Raw genomic sequence first — 20,099 nt, 5'->3', positions numbered from 1 at the left:
CTAAGGCCTAGAACCAAAGGCAGTTAAGAGAATTTGAACATGTATCCCCTGCTTTATGACTATGACAATTCATGGAAGTTTTAGCAGCATTTAAAATTTCTACATTAGAATAGAGATGAGGTCCAAGGGCAAATACATCTGGATCTCAAGGTCCAGAAAGATTCTTACTTATTCATTATTTTAAAATTTGAACCTTTGCTACTGAATATTTCAAATTCTTTGGACATCCTCACACTTTGCTTTCTGTTTCCTTTATTTGCATCCTCTTTCTCCCCAAATTTAAATTGGTAAAAGTCAAAGATTGAACAAGGAACACTTTCATTCTATTCTTAGATCTGCTTATAATTCATTCTTTGATGTTTGACAAGTACTTCAAGCCCTCTGGATGTTATTTGTAAAATTAGGCTCGGAATAACATGATTTCTAAGGTAACTTCTAACAGTCACGGTTATGTGATTTTTTTTTTTTTCAAACATGTCAAAATGTATATACTGTAACTTCTCATTTTTCCTTAAATATAAATAAAAATAAGTTTGTCCCTATAAATCGGGAGAAAAAAATGTTTGGGGGAAGGAATGGAGTAATCAATTGGCAAAAGTAAATTATTAACTGTCATTTCTTTACTCCATTGAAATGATTTCCTCTGAATCCTGAAAACATCATTACCCTTATTAAGAAGAAATGCCAACACAATTCAACATACATCTCCTCCTCGTGTTATTTTAATAATCTAAATGGTGTTCCTGCTTCCAGATAACTCCACAAAATACAACATACACATTGCTAGACTAATCATATCAAACCTATTGATATCCTACCTGTACAAAAAGCTGTAATTATTTTCTTGGATCCTGCTTTCGCCCAGCGTTTAAGACTTTTGTAACCTGACTCCATTCACTTATACACTTTTTACTCTACTTATATATAAAATATCTTTACAAATTTTCCCACCTATTAATGTAATTATAATCTGTTCATTCTCTGAACATATTTAGGGTTTACTACCTATAACACTCATTTGGAACCTGTCATATTTATTCTGAAATTTTACATTTTAAATTATATGTGCGACTGTCCTTCTAGGCTAAAAAAATAAATTAAAGACATAGTCCTTATATCTCACTATATTCTTGTGTACCACATGGTGTCTTATATAGGTAAGATAATTTATAAATATTGATAAGAATCAATAATTTAAGAACCTTATTTTGAAAGAGTTTTTCTCCTGTTTCTAATCCTAGTTTGTTTACTGATGCACTCAAGTCCTAAACACTAAAATCAGAAACTGGGAAAGTATGCTGAGATGTTCTTTCTTGTTCAATTTTCTCATTAGTTTACTTCTTGCTACAACCTCAAAATTACTTTTATTTTCTCCCAATTATTACTTTATGCCACTGCCAAATAATGTTTCAAAACACAAAGTTGACAGTGTAATTTTCACTTAAAATACTTCAAATATCCAATTACCTATAGAAGTTAAGCCCAAATTCCTTGGAGGACTTATCACTTACTAGTTCTATGCATTTTATACTTCAGTAAAACTCTTACAGATTTTGAAATACTATGGATCGTCATGAGTACTACTACTTCCCAGCATACTCCTCAACCCTCCTCCCTTTTTTATGGTAATCTCTACTCATTCTTCAGGATCTGATTCTAGATTATTTTCTCTGTGAAACATATTATGTGTCCTTGCTGCTCTTCTTCCCTCTGCTCAGCTTCCCTAGCTCTTTGTAAAAGTTACTGGTATAGCATTCATCTTGCTGCTTTGCAATAAGCTTTAAACTTATACCTAGTAATTTATGAGTCCCTAGAACTCAAGGATTTTGTCTTCATCAATTTTGTACACTTAGTACTGCTCTTGATTCTGATATATAGTTGAGGATCAGTAAATCGAAAAAAAGAATGGGAATGAAAAAATGGATAAGAGCATAAATAAATTAAAAATCATTCCATTTTATAATTTATATGTAAACCATGTTAAGTTTCTGTTTCCTAGTATATTTCTAGAATATTTTAATATAGCTTATTAATATCCTGAGGTGATGATCTTAATTTTTTAAGCTTATTATAAACCTAGCCAATGTTAATTTTTTTCATAAAATAGGGAAACTATTATTAAATTGTTCTTTCTGATGAAAAGAAAATATCAGCCATGTTGATCAGGATAAGCTGCCAAGATTTCCAAAAAGAAATTACTTTAAAATCTGTTTTTAGTTTTTATTCAACATTTTTCATAATTATAAAAATATTACAAGGCATTCACTCTCAGATGCCAAATCATGTCCTCTCTTCCACTTCTAAAAGGTTTCAGGAAATAAAAAGAGATAATTGAAAAGACACTTCGTGATCAGATATAAAATACATTATAATAAATTTATTTTCCTCAAAATGATGTATATTTAAAAAAAAATTTGTAACTAATAAAGAAAATTAGACTTAAATTTATCAGTACTGGAAATGATGCAGTCTCTTCTTGCTCATATTTTTGAAATTTCAAGTAGATTATATTTTACTAACATTTATTTCTCTGATTTTTGGTGGAGAGAAACCCTTCATTTGTTCTCTCCATGACTTTTACTAAAGCAAAAATAAGTGAAAATAAATTATTTTTGAATATAATAAATATGTGTCTTGATAGAAACTGCATCTAGGAAACAATATAAATAATTCCTTTTTAAAATTTCTACCTCCAAAAATTTTTTTATAATTGTTTAGCAGAGCTTTCTTCATTTACTCTGAGGATATATATTTTCGGGAAATAATAAGTAAATCCAAGGTCATTTTCCCCCCGATTTTAATGACCACTAAAGGAATATGAAACAATACACACTCGAGGCCCTTAGAAAATCCAAAATGAAAAAGTGTCACCAAGAACACGTCTTAGGCAAACATAATCATAAGATTCTATTATTATGGATTTATTGAAAGGCAGCAGTATTTGAACTGATTTGTCACTACATTGTAAACATTCTAACAGAAATTGAAATATAAAAATACAAAATAACTTGATAAGTGAACTACCTATACTGCTTTTGTTCATTTTTATTTCAAAAGACTTCATAAGAGATTAATTCATGATGAGATTTAGAAAATTATTAAGACCAGATCTCTAGGTGAATTATCTTTTGACCAAATTTAAACAATCTTTTTAAGCTTTGAAACAATCTAATAGTATATTTAGTTTTAAGGTCTGGACATTTTACCTAACATACAGATAGAATAGCTCATACTTGTCTGCTTCTTTAAGGTGACATTCATTGTTATGCATGCATGTTTTCTGTATAACCCTTTCCTTTATCAATTCCATCATTACTCAATCCATATGCAATTTGAGCTTTTCTGATCCTTGCGTAATTTATTTAAAAATCTACTGTCAGTTGCACATTTCTTTGGGGAAAAAAGTGAATACCTTAATCCTATCTTTTATGACTTTTTTATTCTTTAGTTTCATCACCCTTATTTAGATTACTTTCTGAAGAGAAGTAAAATGGACTTTCTACAGCTGTCAGTCATAGGCTGGGAGACTGTATTTCCACCTGGCACACTGTGCTGAGCATTACCAAACAGAATGCACAGGAAGAGGGACTCGTCTCAGCAGCTCTTTTATTTCTTAATGTTTTTTTCATTTGTTTGTTTGTTTTTCCATTAGGATTTTTGATACATTGTCATCAAAATGCTTTCTATGGAAATAAAAATCAGTAGAGAAGTTGTCTAAAGAGATGGTACTTGATTGTCTTCAGTGGCTTCAGATATTACATTTGTTTATTGATCTGAAAGATTCAACAATCTTTATTTCATTCTGAAAAAAATAAAAACTTGCATGTTCAAAAGATGCTAATTCTATAAGCAGCTTTATAACCTGAGCTACATGGTTAGTTTATACAAATTGACATGTGAACACAGCTAAAATATTTAACATGGTATCTCATTAAAAACAATTTAGTGATACCTTTTTTTCCTCCCACGATATCTAAGTGGTTCTAAAAAATTAGAATTTGACCTGTCAGTTTTGGAGTATGTCTGCAAATGTGGGCAAAGTCAGAATCTGGAATCTTTGTACAGTCAACTTGCCTTATTATGGATGTTTTCACTCAGTAATAATCAAGTTTTACAATAATTCAGGTGAAAAATGAAAGTCTCAAAAGCCTATCATCTAATAACAAGACAGTGTGGCATACATAGATAGAGCCTAATGGGAAAAAGCCAGGTAAACAGACTTCAGAAATCAGTTGTAATGCCAAAATAAATTCCCTTCATCCTTCTGTTTCTGAGATTATTATTATTGTCATTATTATTATTTCATTATTATTATTTTTTGCCTCTTGTTGTTCCAGATTGCTCTTGTGAATTTTGTTATCACTTGTCTTGTAATTCAATGTATGTCAATAGGTAAACGAAGAGAGCTCCATTTCGTGGTGTTTTCTACCCATAGGAGAATTGGTATCATAACTTTTAATTGAAAGAAATGGCAGGTTTTCACCAGAACTAATCCGTTTTCCTCTATAATAAAGTTTCTTCACCAAGAACACTCATGGCATTCCCAGTTGTGATTACTCTGAATACCTTTACATTACCTTTAGAGCAATTCCAAGCAGAGAAAGCACTAAAGCTTTATGCAAATCATAACTGATCTAAGCATCCACAGTTTTCAGGGAAGTCCAGGGATCTTCAAAACTCTTGTGCTATTATGTCATCTGCATTTTATGTGTGTGGTCTGTTTATGTGCCACACCAGCTATCCTAAAAGATGGTGGCCCTCTGAGTTACAAAAATAATGCTTCAGAGTTTACATTAATCTTTTGATATAAACAAGTCTGTGCTGGTAAATCATGGGTAATGTACAACAGAATAATCAAGATTTGTACTTCTACATTCCTATAATCTTTTGGTATACTCAGCAAATATCTCACCATGGACTGGTTAAACAGATATGCTGTATTTTCAATATAAATTGTTCATATTTTTCCCTAGAAAGCAAGCATAAGTTGTGACAAAAATGTTTATATCCACAAGTATGTGTGTATACATATAGATAATAGTATCTCACTGGAAAATATCTGATTCTGATGTTTTTGTTTGTGAATACTGATAATAGTCCCCACATAAAATTCCAGCCTAACAGAAACTTATCTAGAGCAGGGGACCCTAACCTCCGGGCTACGGACTGGTACTGGTCCTGGCCTGTAAGGAACCGAGCTGCACAGCAGGAGATGAGCAAAACTTTATCTGTATTTGCAGCCGCTCCCCGGAGCTAGCATCACAGACTCAGCTCCACCACAGGTCATCAGGCATTAGATTCTCATGGGAGCACTAGCCCCTGGTGCCAAAAAGGTAGGGGACCACTGAATTAAGTAATACCAATACCATCTGTTTTGAATTTGTCATAGGAATACAAATTTGGTTTAACAACAGAAACTTAATTAATAAATTCTCCATAGCAATGTATTACATTACTTATTATATCAAAAGGTACAGATGAATCATTTCAGAAGTTCAGGATTCTTTCATGATTAATAACAACAATAATTATCAGCTTTTGGGAAAAATATAAATGGAAATGAATCTTTCCAATGACATGCATCACCTTCCACAAAACCTACAGCATCCTCAAAATTATTGGTGAATGTTAAACATTTCATTTAGGAATAGCAACAATACAAGGTTTACTACAGTTCTTGTCTTACTACATGGTAGTAAGGGAAGGAGAAATGCAGATATATGAAAAACATTTTCTTTGGGGAATAAGTAACAAAATTCTCATGCTTTCCAAATAATATGGCTTTCTTCATAGAAAACCTAAAAGAACTTACAGATAATTTAATTAAATTGATAAATAACTCACTTTGACTTAAAATTTAATAAAAGTTCTGTGCGACCTTTATACGTTGCATTATTAAATTTAATCAAAAGACATTAAAATGATTTTAAATATAAGGTGAGTATAATGTAACCATAAATAAGATCTAAATCTAGAGTTGTTAATTTCTTGAAAATCTTGAATAGATTAATGTACTCTCAGATAATCAATAATATTGTCATAGAAACTGACAAGCTGATTCTAAATCTATATAGAAGAGTACCGGGCCAAGAATAATAAGGAAATTCTGAATCCCTCCAAAAAACCAAGTGGGCAGATTTTCCCTACCAGATAATAAAACTTATTATAAAGTTCTAATAACTAAGTCGGTGTGGCTGTGAAATAGAGATAATGAAATAGACTAATGGAGTAAAAGAAGGCCTCCAAAACAGACCAATATACTTACATCTCTGTAGGATTTAGATTTATAAGAGTCGTTATTCAATATGTGGCAAACAAGTAACTATTCAATAAATAATGAGGAAAACCAAATTGTGTTTATCACCAAAATCAATTTCTGCTGGATTAAAAATAGGATGGATAAAATTATTAAATGTATAGAAGACAATATATGAGTACATTTTTTGACTATGAGAAAGATTTCTTATATAGCAAAAAATAAATACTAAAGTTTATATATAGAAATCAAGAATTTTTGTTTAACAAAGAACAACATAAATTAAAAGGCAAAACCTTGTAAATGGAGAAGACACTGGTAACACATAATTGACAAGACCGATTCCTAAATATATAAAGAACTCTTAAAAGTAATGAGAAAAAGATAAACAAAACAAATAAAAAATGATTAAGAGCTTCAAGAGACACCTTATGAAAGAAGGACCATAAATAAGTAATAACATATTCATCTGGAAAAAAAGCTCAGTTTAGCTGAATTTATTAGTAATCAAAATAAATCAAATTAAAAGTGCAATGTGGTACCAAGTTAAACCCTCTGGTTTCACAGACAATTTAAAGTCAAAAATATATTTTTTTATGGAAAGGTAAGGATAATTTCTTAAGACAAAATATATACAAAGCTTTAAGAAAACAACTGATAAATTTGACTCTATAAATATAATTTTTTTAATAATAAAATATACCATAAACAAAGTTAAAAGCAAAATATGAATATGTACACATAGGTGTACAGTAAATATAACAAAAAACATTCATAAAATATAATGAACTCCTACAAATTAATAAGAAAAACACAAACAACTTATTTTTCAAAAAGACAAACACATGAATGCATAATTTACAGAAAAAGAAACCTCAATTGTCAATACAATAATTTAAACAAAAAGCTCTACATCAGTACAAATAGAAGTCAAAAGGTCACTGGATGAGCATAGAAAATGATGCGTTTTCAAAATACACCAAGAATTTTCTTATGGGTAGAATATTTAACAGATTGAGGTAAGTGTTAGTATAAGTAACAAGAAAAAAGTTTTAAAAGCGATTCTAATAAATGTTTCAGAGAAAGAATATCATATGGCATTACAAATAATTTAATGATTATGATTTAAATGGGTTTTCTGGCCTCCTTCCATTCTCTCTTGTATTATGCCTCTTTACCCCTGGTCATTTTATAATTTTAATGGTAACATAATAAAAGTTTTTCTATGTCAGAACATTATTGGATTTGAATTTAGATTTTTTTCTTTCTGTGTTGCAGACATATTCAAAGTAAAGACATATTAAAAATTAAGAAATGTTATTTAACATGATTGATCTTTTACACATGGATAGATTTCAAGAAGCACAAAGATACATGACATTAAATAGTAATCCTGAGTTTTGGCACAAAGCCATAAAAGACACAATTAGAAAGTTTAAATTCTTTTTCAGTCCACTGTCCCTGCATACCTCTGGCCTTCAGAGCTGGAAATATTTCCTCTGCATCTGTCACCAGGTTTATACACACTATATAGTCCTTAGTGCTCTTTTATCTGCTGACAAGGAGAATACTAAAACTTATTGCAGTATGACCCAGTTCTCTTCTGTCCATGGTATTTCTATGCCCTTGTAAATATATTTCTGGATGTATTAAAGCAACAATCTACTTTATTCAATTTAATAACTGATCTACTTTGTTAGGAAAGGTAGTTTTCATATGAAAGAACTAGGCTTAAACTTGAAAATCCAGTCGAGTCCATATTGCATCCTTTTTAATGTAGATACAAAAACTTTAGACATTATTTGTTATGAAGAGTCACTTCAAAAGTTTGAGCTCAGAGTGGCACAATGGTATTAAAGATATAGTTTGTGGTGTAAATTAGAAGTAAACTGATTCATTGTAAATGAACCTCTCCTTCCCAAATTAATTTATTAGAATCTTTTCTAGAGACCACAATATTAGAAAAATCGCCTGTCATGTTAATTTGCATTGTTTTCATGGCTGAGATAATGTGTTATTCACTATTTTTCACTTTAGGTTCACAGCAAATGGATGCCGTTATGTGGCATATCTATATATGTATAATGCAGTATATTGTGTGCATCACAATTGGTTAGCCTTATTGGTATGTGTAAAGTCAGTTTAAGAGACTTACGATCTGTGGCGGTTCGGAGATATGGAAATTTTCACTCACTTTTGATAAAAAAAAAAAAAGTAAGGAGTATCTTCTAGGGTCCTTATGCTTTAAACGAACAATTCGATTTCAAGGAATTTAACCTAAAGAGATCGTTATTCATGTGCAAAAAGATGTAAAGGAAGTTGATAACAGTCCTGTTCAGGTTTATTGGATATAATGCAAATGCCCCAAAATAAAGAATTAATTAATAAACTATTGTGATTTAACAAAATGGAATATTTTTAGCCATTTAAAATATTATAGAACACTACTGATTGGCATGAATTAAATATTAATATTAGATATTAATAAGATATGCATAAATATCTGTGTTCTGAAAGAGTCTTAAACATCTCCAGTGGTCAAAATTCCATTAGGCAGCGTTCTTTTTAAGTTGTAGTCATCCTCATTTTCTTTCTCTTCGTTTTCAGGCCCTTTTCTTTCTCCTTTACCCTCTCTAGAAACTCAAACTTAATATTCAAAAACATTTGGGAAACATTATTTCATCTTGGAGTTTTCTATGTTAACATATAAAAGAGATTTTAAAAGTATTTTGCTAAAAAGTGAACTAGCTACCTTAACAAAATGTACACAATTCTTCTTAAAAGGTAGCAATATCTCAATGAGGTGTCTTAAATAGAAGTATTTTGTTATATCCTTTAGAGAAAAAAGACTGTTTAAGTTAATATTATCTAAAGATAAATCAGACTGTCTTAAGAGGTTTTGAGAGTTCTGTCACCAAGTATTCAAAAGAAGAATGCCCGACCACATTACAAAGATAAAATAGAGATGACTCAAACTTGGTTGGAAAGTGAAATAATTAAAATTTAAGATAACTTTAAAGCTGAAATCCATATTTATTTTGTCCATCATGAATTAAAGAAGTGATGCTGGTTGCTGAAAGGTTATTCTGATTCATTTGTTATAAAGACCAAAACCAGGATAATTATCAATAATTACCAACTTCATTTAATTTTTCAGTCATAAGCTTAAAAGAAGCCATGCAATAAAATGTTATTTGCCAATTTTGTATGGGTTTTATATTTGTATGTGGGAAAAGGAGCAATGTTAAAAGACTTGTAGGGTAAATAAGAAACCGATCTTATAAATGAGTATTATATTTGGTATAAAGAGATTGGCACCATTTATATTATAATTACGTTATCCTTAAACATTTTCTTTCCCACTTTTCAATGCACAACACATGAAATCAATAGCTCATTTCTAGATCATGGTCAAAATCTATATATTTTATTTTCTGAATGAAATGGGCAAATTTCCTTGGCTCACAGTGGATTTCAGCCACAGATGTGGAGGACAGTTCCAGGGCACCTCCGACTCATATTCACTGTATATCCATGTCAAGCATATTCTGAGCCTCGCTCTGCTTCGCAGAGCCCTGGGAAGCATTCTTAGCACAAGCATCAGCAGAGGGTCACCCAAGAATATCTTGCTAGGGAGTTAACACTCCTGAGACAACTTTCAACCAATGGGGCAAAGAGTTGATGAATAAATGCACCAGATTTGTGCCTTTCAGTTGGACAATTATTAAAGGCATTTTGGAAATCCTTTTTTTTCAAGGGGGTTGGTCACATTTTGAAGAGGAAAATTTTTTGTCCTAATTTCAAGTCATTTGTATAATGTTCTCCTATACATATCACTGATCCTTAGATTAACCTTGTGAGGAGATCAGAAACTAACAGATGAAGAAATTAATAACACTGTTCCTCCTTCCCTCATCCACTTCCTCCTCGTCCTCTTCTTAGAAATAACAATGATCATGTCTTACATTTATTGAACATTTAAACTACTTCAGTCATGTGTTAAGCACTGAAAAATAATGTCAAATAATATAATTTTCACAACAAAACTGAGAGAAAAATAATAATATCACTATTTTACAGTTGAGGAAATGAAGGCACAGAGGGGATATATAACTTGTCCAAAGATATGGAGAATTTACACAACCAGGGTTAGAAAAAGTACAAACTAGTTATGATCTGAGTGCAAATATATTCACTCCTAGTAGTTTTTTTTTTTTTTTCCACTGTCAATTCTGAATTCAAGAAAGTAGGAAACCTATAATCATTATTTCTGTCTTCCAGGAACTTTAACTTTAGTGAGTAAAAATATTGTTTGATGAAATAGATCGATTATTAGTATGGTAGCAGAATAACCCTCTTCCCATCCTGCCCTCGCCCCAAAATCCACATCCTGATCCCTGAAATCTGTGAATATGTTAACTTAAAAGCAAAGGAGAATTTAAATGACTAAAGAAATTAAGATCATTACTCTGATTACTTTAAAATAGGGAAATTATCCGAGATTACTCAGGAGGGTCCAAAGTAATCACAATGACCATAATGAATGAAAGAGAGGAGCAGAAGAGGGAGAATCAGAAACATGGAAGCTGGAGAGAGACCTGCTATTGCCAGCTTTGAAGATAAAGAAAGAGGCCAGGAACCAAGGAATGTCAAGGGTCTCTAGAATCTGAAAAAGGCAAGAAAATGAATTCTCCCAGAAAACAGCACAGCCTAGCAAACAATTTTAGCCCAGTGAGATGTTTTTAGAGTTCCAATCTCTAGAATTGTAGATAAATTTGTGTTGTTTTAAACCACTAAATCTGTGATAATTATTATAATAGCAACAGGAAATTAATCAGTAACTGCCATTAATTAGTAACTGAAAAATGTAGAAAACCCATTCGAACTTGTAATATCTTTGTCCTTTCTCCTTCACTCTCTCACTCCTTCCCTTCTTCCTTTTATACTGAAATGAAAGATTGCCCTGGTTATCATTTATATGAACATGGAAATTTTATCCACTTATGCAAAGCATACTCACAGAAACCTCCACAGATGAAATTAGAAATAAAATTTATTTTGACATACTCCAGCAAGTTCTTTTAGAAGACAAAGGTCAGTCTGATGAATAAATATACAGTGGACTTAAAACTAAAATTTGTTCTTCCTCAAATTCAATAAGCCTTTTAAATTGCAGATCTAGATTATGTTACTGTTTTTCCAAAGTGATTATGATATCAATTATTTATCTCAATCTGCTCCCTTGACATTATTTGGCATAACCTATGCTTTCAATTTACATAGCTATATGAAGATAAAGAGGTTATTCCTGGAGCTCTGCATGATTTAGTTGACAAAGTCAAATAAACAGCATTTAAGTATTCTCATTGCTCTTCTCTAACTTTTTCTAGCCTACTAAATAAATCTGCTTGAAATGATAACCTAAATAAATTAGATCCTAGAAGTTCTACTTCTTGTTATAGAAATTCTTATTCAGAATCTAAATGTATTATACACATGCAGATATTGATACAGATAAAGTAGAAATGAGACTGGACAATACTGAGGAGATACAGATCCACTTCCTAGAATGGCATTGAGGGCTGGAATTTTGTGCAAATCGTTAAACTTAAGACTTGGTTTGCAAAATAAAGTTAATCATACACATCTCCTTAAGTACTGAAAAGTAAATGAATTAATGTAAAAGACCATAGGTTTGTTGATAGCAAAGGTTATGCCAATCTGTTATTAATTTCATTTATTTTGATGAATTGTGATGCTTTGTTTTAAATTTAATATGTAATACATTTTTTTTACATTTATTTTTGTTTTACTTTTCCTTCCTGTGATCTTACATTATTTTTCACTTAAATAACTCTGAAAGACCTACTAAATTGCTTTTATTTCATTGGATTGAATATTATTCAATATTACATAAATGATAGACATTATCTTATATACAGTTATGTGTGTATGAGAGATAAATGATAATGCAGTTTAGAAAGTCTTTGCAGTAAGTGCTATGAGGAAGAATGTCATTTCATTAATACATAATACTAAAGTAATGCATTTGTTATAATAACAATAAGTTTTTCCATTTATTGACCACTTATTATGTGTCAGATATCATGCTTTACATGGATCAGCTCATAATAATTCAACAAAAATCCAGAGGTGTTACTATTTATTTCCCTTATATCCTCAGTTTATAAATGAGAAACTGGTGACTTTGAAATCTATTAATTAAATTGCCCATGATTACTTTTCTAGAAAGCAGTAGCATTGTAATGCCAAGGCAATGTTTTTAATCACTAGGTCTTAAATCCCTCCAGTAATTAATCACTAGGTCTTAAATCCCTCCAGTAATCCTCTCCAAACCCTACTCCTCCTTTCCTATCTGACCCTTCAAAATAGCTCACTTGTCATGAAACTGAACATTTTTGTATTCAATGACAGGTTATCATCATCCAAAATTTACTTTGTTGAATAAATCTCTGATAGATATATTTCAGTGGGCCAAAGTTAAACATTTCTCTTCATATTTTTCATCATAACAACTCAAAAATAATTGCTAAACAGTCATTACTTTTCAAATTGGGGATTGGATCTACAATAATAAAAGTATTGGAATATGATTAATTTATTTGGCTTAGAACTTAATTTTGTGTATTTCTTCTACTTTTTTTCTGTCATTTTTTAATGGTTTTGGCTAATGATACTTTTGTTATTTAAAGAATATCACTTCTTATCATGACCTCAGGAAGGTACAACCATTTATATTAATTTGAAATAATAATTAGTATTTTTTCCTGTCTGAAATCTCACTTGATTCATGAACGATATAAGTGATTATAGAATTCTCATGTTCTGTGGAATTTTCATGATTTTTGAGGGTTTTCAATGTACCTATTCAATCAGAAAACACATATGATATAAATAATGTTAAATATTATTTACACAAAAACAACATGTACAATCCTTAATCTTGGAATAGGCTGGCCAAAATCTCATAGGATCTGAGCATCTTATTATTTTTTTCAAAATTTTTGTTTGAGAAACATTTCTTTTCACCATTCTACCATCATTATTCAAATAGTACTGGAATATGTAGCTGCTATAATAAGGCAAGAAAAAGAAATACAAGGCATACAAATTAAAAAGGAAGAAATAAAACTGTCTCTATTATAATATTGAATGTCAACTCTAACTGGAACATAAAAATTAAAAATAAATAAATAAAATAAAATTGTCTCTATTTACATATGACATTATCTATATAGAAAATGTCCCAAATCTGCAAAAATTTCCTATAACTACCGAGTTCAGTAGTGTCATATCATACAAGGATGTAGGATCAATCAATAAAATAATCAATCGAATGTTATATTTTACCAATGAACATAAACAAAAATTAAAAACACAATACCAATTACAATTACTTCATAGAAAATTAAAAAGTTAACAAAACATGTTCAGAATGTGTATGCTGAAAATGACATGACTGTTCATGAAAGACATCACTGAAAACAAATAAATGGAGAAACATAACATCTTTAGGACAGAAAGACTCAATATGGTAAAGATGTCAATTCTCCTAAAATGTATGCATGGGTTTAATGTAATTCTTATAAAAATCAAAGCAAGGATTTTTTTTTTTTTTTTGACATGAAAATACATGTTCTGAATTTTATATGTAAAGGCAAAGGCTCTAGAACAGAAAAAATAATCCTGAAAATGAAGAATAAGTTGGAGGATACTTTTTACCTAATATTAAGATCTACTTTATAGCTACAGGAATCAAGATAGAGTGATATTGTCAGACAGGTCACCCCAAACAGTGTAACAGAATAGAGAATTTAGAAATAGACACAAATACACCTAAATGATTTTTGACAAAGGTGCAACAGGAATTCAATGAAGGAAGGGCATGCGTTAGAGCCATTAAATAGTCATAGGCAACACGTGTGTGCACACACACAATATTGACCTAAAATTCACATTTTATTCAAAAATTAATTCAAATGTATTACAGACTTAAATGTAAAACTATAAAACTTTTAGAAAAAAATTACACAAAATCTTTGGTATGTACTTTTTTTTGCAAAGTACTCTTAGATTTGCAAAGTTGTTTTGCAAAGTATTCTTAGATTTGGTATCAACAGCATGATCCATAAAATATATTAAAAAAAAACAACTGATGGAACCTCATCAAAATTTATTTATTTTTTCAATTAAAGACCCTGTTAAAGGATAAAAAGATAAAGTACAGAGATAGAGAAAATATGTGTAAACCATATATCCATCAAAGTACTAGTGTCTGGAATATGTAAAGAACTCTCAAAACAGTAAAAAATACAAACAATCCAATTAGAAAGTGGGCAACAGATTATGTAGAGACATTTTACTGAAGTGAATAATAAATCTCTAGAGAATTATAGTGAGTGAAAAAAAAATCTCAAAAGGTTACTACTGAATGATTCTATATATAAGATTCTTAACATGTCAATGGTTAGGTGAGAGCAGGTGTGATTTCAAAAAGGTAACACAGGATACCTGTGGTAACGAGACTATAACAATGTCAATATCCTGATTGTTGTACATGATACTGTACTATAGTTTTGCAAGATGTTACCATTGTGGGAAAACGAGTAAATGTTGCACAGAATCCTTCTGGATTTGCTCAATCCCTGACATGCAACCCATCTTATCAGCCTGATAGACCTTCATGCCCTCTGATGTCCTCCTCACTTTGAGCGATTGCCCCTGTCATGCATCTTTTTCAAACGCAATACCACTGGCCTGTCTTTTCACCTTATGCATGCTGGCTCCTGCTTCCATGGCTCTGTCTTTGCTTTTGGCTGCCTGCCTTCCAGGATGAAAGGAAGGAAGAAGTATTTGTTCATCTGCCACCAGCCTCTTGGTTTGTCCTTCTGCATCTATAATTATAGGCCTTTGACCCATGAATGGAAATGCAAATACTCAATACTGGTTTCTACGCTTAATACAATACAACACAATTACTTGTTTTTAGCTTGGTTTCTCCATCCAGCTCGGAAATATTTTCTTAATCTTCAAATTCACCTCAGCCATTAATCTTCTGGACTTGATGCTTCCTTGCTATTTTCTTGGTATTTCAATGTCAGAATTCCTCTACTGATTTTGACTTGACTCCTTTCATTCAGCCCTAAGTTGTTAAAAGTAAATTTTCCACTTTAACTCTCTAGAACTCAGTTCTTGACCTCAAGCCTTCAGAGTTACAAAGGGATGAAAAATTGAGTGAGTTGATTATCTAATTAGAGCATGTATGTCAAAATTTTAAAAATGCCATATTAAACTTTTTGAGAATCTTGATTCTGGAGTGAGGTATCAGTTTGATGAAGATGACAACAGGGAATAAAGATATTGTCTTGATTTCTTAAATGATATGATAGCAGTGTCAGAAAATAGGTATGTCAGAATTAAATGCGTAGGAGTCTTCGGCAATAAGAAAAATAATGTAAGAAAGACTGTAGTACAGATTTTGAAGGGCCATTTTGAAAGGCTGGTTTTGTCTAATTTAATAATATATTAAAACTATGCATTTTTTTCTTTCATACCCTTTGAAGTTACTTATTAGGATTCTATATTAGTAAATTACTTTCTGTGGCAAAATGGTTCATTTTCTCACTTTATCCATCAATAGAAGTTCCTACTCCAAGTTTTAACAAAGAACATAGCCACTAGTTAGAGCTAGCGTTTCTCTGCTACCCGTGCAGTTACACATAAGCACATGAGTAAGTTTTGGCCTATGTAAAATATTAAGTGCTGAGTGCTGGTTCCAGGTTGTGATAGTCTAAGAAAAGTTTTTCCCATTGGCTTCCTCTTTTTCTCACTTCTCCCATGCTGAAATGCAGAGACCATGGTATATAACAGCATTAAATTCATGGAGATAGATAACAACTAGGCCTAAAGGATTGCAGATTTGTAAGTTTTAAGGAACCTTTATCACTGGATGCCTTTATCACAGAGTCTGCCTATGTCTGCATTCTTATGTGAGAGAAATATATAATTTATATCATTTGAGCTACTGTCTGCTATCTATCCTTTTTACATTTTCTCAAGAACTCTTCAAATATCTCTAAATGTCTCGTAAAGTATATAGTTTTCCATTTCTAATACAGAATATACAATTTCCACTTGGGGTATTTTCAACTCTTGTATTATTTTTCCCTCCTTCATCCATTGTATAATGTATTTTATTTTCCTTTACAAGTATTGATCTTAAAAAATATGAAACACATAAGGAGACCAGTAATGGCATTTAAAATTATTATGTGGTGGTATTTATCAAATGCCAAATCTATGCTAGGATTGTTCCTAAGTGATTTTCAGATATATCTTTTCCCTTCACCAAAATCCTATGTGGTAAATATTTCCTCTAATGCTCTTTCAAAGAAGAAAAAAATAGGCTTAGATTCAATAATTTGTTAAGTATGGTAGGCAGACTAATGACACTCTTATGAAAGACGTTCACTCCCTAAATCCTGGATGCTTTGAATATGTTACAGGACAACATGAATTTTATAGATAAATTAGGGTTACTAGTCAGTTGATCTTAAAATAGAGAGATTATCCTGGATTATCTGGGTATCTGGATAATGTAATAAGGCAAAGCAATCATAGGAGCTATTAAAAGCAGATAACCTTTTTTTAGCTGTTGGCAGAAAAGAAAAATAAGAGATGTGAGAGAATGGGAAATTGGAGAGATATGAATCATGAAGGAGACTTACCCTGTTTCCCAGAGGCAGGACACTAGGAAAGCGTGAGAAAGAATATTTGCAGCCTCTATGAGCAAATATCAGCTCTTGGCTGGCAGCCAGCATGAAAACCAAGCAACTGCAATCAATTCCAGTAGATCATATTATATAAGTGATGTATTTTTAAAACTTCATCATGATATATAAAGAATCAGACTATTCATTTACAAGGGCAGGATAAATGTTATCTGAGATATTTTGTGGCTCCAAGGCCCATAACTGTATGAAAAAAATGCAAATATCAATGGAAAATTTTAAAAACACTACACAGAGATATTGATTCAATATGCCCTACTTGTTTGTTAAGGGGCTGTCCTTTTTTAAGACTTTTTTTCCCCACATTTCTATTCAAGAATTATATTTTCAAATTTTGCTTTAACAAAAGTAGGAAACATTTAAATGAGAGCTTAGAAAAATAAATCATTGAAAGGATTGTCAGTAAAGCCTGGTTCATTATTTACATACTCCAAAACTAGCTTCTACCTATACATTTTGGGAGAAGGTAGAGCGGTACGAATCTTTAGTGTCTCTAAAAACTTTATGCTCAGTGAGTTTTAAAAAGCAACTAGAAAACTAGTTGAGTGAGTTGAGTGCTTTACCCAAGCTTACAGACTTGAAAAGCCACCCAGAGAAAATTAAGTGATTGCACAGTATTTTCCTCAGCACCTGATTGAATCACATTTCTCTAGGTGCTATTCAGACCAAGGAGCTCCACCCTGGGGGCTGAGTGTTACCCCATTCTTGGCATTTGGACAGGTGTGGGGAATAATGGTCCTCCACAATAGAAAGCTTGATTCTAAAGCTGACCCCTTCACAGTGTGCCAATTTAACAGACAAGAACAAAGATGTAGAAGACTAATAAAAACAAACCAGAAAATATTGATTTTAACCCAGAAACACAGTGTTTAATTTAAAAGACAGCTCTTCAGAAAATGCTTTCTTCAATTGTCAAACAAGCATTGGAACTTGTCTATCAATCCAATCACTCAGTTACAACAGAGACAAAAGAATGATACTGTTGGTTTTCAAGAAAACATAAGGGTACAGGGTTGATGCATGGTTGGGATTCACTATTCTTTTAGACTGCCAGTTTTAATTTCTACTGCCTGAAAAAAAAAGAGATAGTCTTTCTCCTCATATATTTAGCTATTTTCTCCTTTTCTCTCAAAGGCAGCAAAGAGAGGTTTAAGCCCAACTAATAGCTTTTAATTTAACACAAAGTTATTCTATAGGGCTAAAGTGTGACGCTTCACAAAGTCAAATGACTTATACATGCACTTTGTTTTCTAAGTTAATATACTACTTGGAATACAAATGAAACTACAAATTGAGGTTGACTGATACTGCCTGAAAGTACTAAATTTAAGAGTCTTTTGAGTGTAAAGTTTTTGATCTTTTATTTGTTTATCTGGTTTCTAAGAATAATTGTATTAAGTTAAACCTTGACAAATATTAGGGAATACAAAACCAAAACAAAGTTTTCAAGTATGCATATGTAAGCTAAAGTGTAAAACTCCTACATATTCAATGATACAGAGAGGGCATGGTAAGGTAAAATAAGTATATTTCTGAGCCAGTAAAATATTACTGAGCAAGTCAAATAATATCAAGAGTAAAAATAATACAAAATTTAAGCACATGATTGCACATCATGGTGATGGGCTAATGAGGGTGGTGGTGTTCAGGTAACCAATGCCATTTTACTTTTATCCTCCTGAACCCTAAGAGTATTTAAATGTATCAGGTAAATTCCTGCTACTTTCTAGGTATGGTAAATGTAAATATCTTGAGCAATACTAGATCAATAAATAATTTTAGTCATAAATGATTTTACTTCAGGTGTATAGACACACTCATTGTCTAAATAAATACATCCATTTCTGTTAACTTGAAAGAGAAATCCATGTACAAAATGCCATTGTTTGTAATGTATAAAGCCAGGAAGAATCCATTTTAATTTCTAGGAATATTGCTTAAATATAAAATGTTCGTGTCACAAATTTAAAATTCTAGAAAAAACCTCACACAGAACTCATTATATGCAACTTTGAAGTTTGTCAGCACAGCTAACTAATTTATAGGAAGTACCCTAGAGTCAGTGTTTCTTTGTAGTGTTATCTGTCAAATGATTCAAGCACTGCTTTAAAGTATATGTGGGGTTACTAATCAATCCCCATTCCCATAAATTGCATGCCATGCTATGCAAAATTTTATCCTCCAAGCAAGTGAAATTCTAAATTATATTTGCCTTTGATATATTTGTTTTTCTTTATTTTAGGAGCATCACAGGAAGGAATAAAGCTACTATAAAGTTAATATGTACAGTTCTGGTAAAGGACTAAGGACCCAGGAGGAATTTGAGAGTGCGTGTGTATGTATGTATGTTTGTGTCTCTGTGTGTGACTCTGAGTATATGGGTTCATCTATGAGAAACATAAATGGAAATGGATACTGGGGATAGGGTTCTAATCAGTGGAAATACTCCTTAACTTAGCATGTATTTATTAACAATGTTAAGCCAGTTGTATATCCACATCAGGTTAAAGTCACAGTTATTTGTTACAGGCATGCTCATTTTTGCATCTGAAGTATTATGCTTCAACCTTTTACAAAAATCTGCCTGGATTCTGCAATTATGACCTCAAAGTTATATTATTTTATTATTTAGGATCTTTTGAAAGCATTTGGTACATAAATTGTATAATAAAACTGATTAATTTTCTGAGATAACTGGAAAATATAGATTAATCAAGAGTATATTAAGAAGAAACTCAAAGCCAGATGTATATGCTGAGATAGAGAAAGAAATGTAAAAGAGCCAGAGTGAGACATATGGATCTATCTATCTATACATACATACATACATGTATATCATGCATAGGTCACACACAGACATACACAGAGGGAGAGGCAAAAAATGAATGTTAGCAGAGATGACTGCCTGAAGGCAGTAGGCAGTTAACTGAAAGAAGAAAAACTTAGATTCTTCAGGGAGCACTTTCTCCTCTGGCTTAATAGTCCAATTAACAGTCTAAGGATAACAGCCAGGATAGTAGGAAAACGAGGAA

The 20,099-nt window shown here is 31.5% G+C and overlaps 1 protein-coding gene across 3 annotated transcripts in view; it reads right to left on the bottom strand.

The window, feature by feature from the left end:
* The window catches only part of SGCZ (sarcoglycan zeta), a 264,296-nt gene that overhangs the window by 22,089 nt on the left and 222,108 nt on the right, over positions 1-20,099 (bottom strand). The gene's annotated exons all lie outside the window — the stretch shown is intronic.

The sequence above is a fragment of the Pteropus alecto genome, unplaced genomic scaffold (assembly GCF_000325575.1).
Source record: "Pteropus alecto unplaced genomic scaffold, ASM32557v1 scaffold24, whole genome shotgun sequence".
Classification (NCBI taxonomy): domain Eukaryota; kingdom Metazoa; phylum Chordata; class Mammalia; order Chiroptera; family Pteropodidae; genus Pteropus; species Pteropus alecto.
Note: the sequence above shows the minus strand (reverse complement) of the source record. Positions and strands in the feature narration are given on the sequence as shown.